The following is a 2,252-nucleotide window of genomic DNA, read 5'->3' as shown; positions in this document are numbered from 1 at the left end:
ACATTTCTGCTTCCAGCAATATTTTTTCCCTAGTCACATAAATAGGTTTATTTAGCTAGTTATCACAACAGTCCATCCACTAGTATATCTTCTTGCACACAGTTTTTAAAAACTAATTTCTATGGTAGATTAATTTTGATGTGTGTATGCCACATTCAGTGGAGAGTGAATTGCTGGCTTATCACTGTTTTTTGTCAACAGAGTTTAGCCAAACCAATTGATTTGTTTCATTTAATACCCCCAAAGGGGGTGGTGAGCCACCCAGGAGGTACTGCAATACCTGGGTAACTCGTGGAGAGGGTGAAGCAAGCTTCAGAGTTCCACAAATTAGAGTAATATCGAATAGGCTAATAGCCTATGTGTCAGATATTACACTGACAAGAACAGTTATTTCTACTTGATCTTAGCCGATAGGCCGAGAAGCGATAAAAAAATCATTGCTTACTATCATTCTTTTATACCCCTACGTGTTAGTTTTACTTGTGGGATGAAGTTTCCACGTTTCTCTAACGTTATTTTCCGGTCATTGTAGTAAACTTTTGAATATTGCTTCAAATATTTATGATTGTGGGATTCTATTCTCTTAAAGTACTTTTTCTCTTAATCCTACTTTTTAATTTTGGGATCTATCAATGTTGAGAGCATTAATTTCGGAATATTGACGGGTGTTCCGTCTCCCTATTTTCGGACCTGAAAATGTTGCGCTAGCGGTCTTGTTCGCTCTATGATAACGACTGGTGACGGACGCAAAGGATTGCTCAGGGTGGTGATATATGAGAGGTTTGCTGTGTTGTAGTATAGACTTAACGCAAGTACTCGAGTTACAGCATAGAGCCAGTCAATGCCAGTTCCTGTAAGGTGAGGTGCCATTCGCTGCTTTAGCGAACAGAGCAGATTTTGCTTTAGAAATTCAAACCATTATGCACCTATCAATGTAATTCCCGACTACCACTGATACGGGCTGAGGTTGGGGATGGTGGGGGAATTGATCGCTAAATTTCCCCGACATAGTGGGGATTTGTCTTCACTAAAGAAAGGTGTGTGCTTTCAGTTTAGGAAGGAGTGTCTCGGGTGCTAGCTACTACGTTCGTACTAGAATCCACTCGAACTAACTCATCACTAGACCAACTCCACACAACCATACAAATCCCCTCTTAGCCCCAGTATTCCCGGGGGTTACAGGTCGAGACTTGGTTGGAGTTTGCATTGTCTGTAGATGGGGAATTGTAGTTTTCAGTGATGCAAATCCCCACCTCAGCCCGTATTAGTGGTAGTCAGGGATTACATTGATAGGTGTATTACAGGCTGTATGATCAGTGGTGGTGTGTGAAGGGGTTTTGAGAGAGGGAACGAGCTGAGAAAAAGATTGGAGAACAGTGCTTTCTCTGACCCTCGGCTGCAGGGACTAGGTATGCAGCTGTATCTTGGAAATGTTATACAATTCCAAGACACTGACTACTCCATCCTTTCAGATGTTCAGAAGCAGCTATCTGCTCATACCTTAAAGCCAAACACCAACTTTATACAAAGAATCAATGTATGAGCTGGTGCAAGTGTATGCAGTCCTACACAACTTCCAAACTCCCGAAGCACACTCAAGTAATAATTGCAATGTCCATACTAACAACGTTCTATTGCCCAGGTATTGTTGTATTCAATTCTCTAGTTTCATCATTTGCTTTGTGAGAATTGACATGCCCTCTGGACTCTACCTTATTGCTAGCAGAGTTTGATCCTGATTTCCATGTGAGTGGGCATTTGTTACACTAACATCCTGTACAGTGAAGATCCAAAACCAGTTTATTCTAGTACTATACTGTCTATGTTCTCCACACTGAAGACTTGTGATTTGATCCACAATATATCATCTGCTTTATCTCACTGTACATACAAATTTCACACATAGAACAAAGTAGCGATTATCTTTGTATGTAGGTAACTTCTAAGTATACATGTACACAGTTGATAAGATGAAAAAGCAAGTGGTATTGACTATTGTCATGGAATAGTAGTATTGTCAGTCTAGTGACAGCAACTTGTCCCAGGTACCAAACACTATTCCCAGAGTATGAAATTGATGAAGTATGTTTTATCTGCTATGTACAATCAAGAGTCCATAATATATGAACTCTTGGTACAATGTTGAAGATTATACCTTAATCATACTACAAATTCTTACATGTAACAACATTGGCTGTTTCCCCTGTAAACCTCACATTTGATTCAAGTTTCCCCAACGTACCAAGACCATG

At 40.1% G+C, this 2,252-nt stretch overlaps 1 pseudogene; it reads right to left on the bottom strand.

Moving 5' to 3' along the window:
* Positions 1-247: 247 nt before the first annotated feature.
* LOC136267840 (U2 spliceosomal RNA) lies at positions 248-427 on the bottom strand (annotated as a pseudogene).
* Positions 428-2,252: the final 1,825 nt, after the last annotated feature.

Source organism: Dysidea avara, chromosome 9, assembly GCF_963678975.1.
Source record: "Dysidea avara chromosome 9, odDysAvar1.4, whole genome shotgun sequence".
NCBI lineage: Eukaryota > Metazoa > Porifera > Demospongiae > Dictyoceratida > Dysideidae > Dysidea > Dysidea avara.
This window is presented reverse-complemented; position numbering and strand designations above follow the sequence as displayed.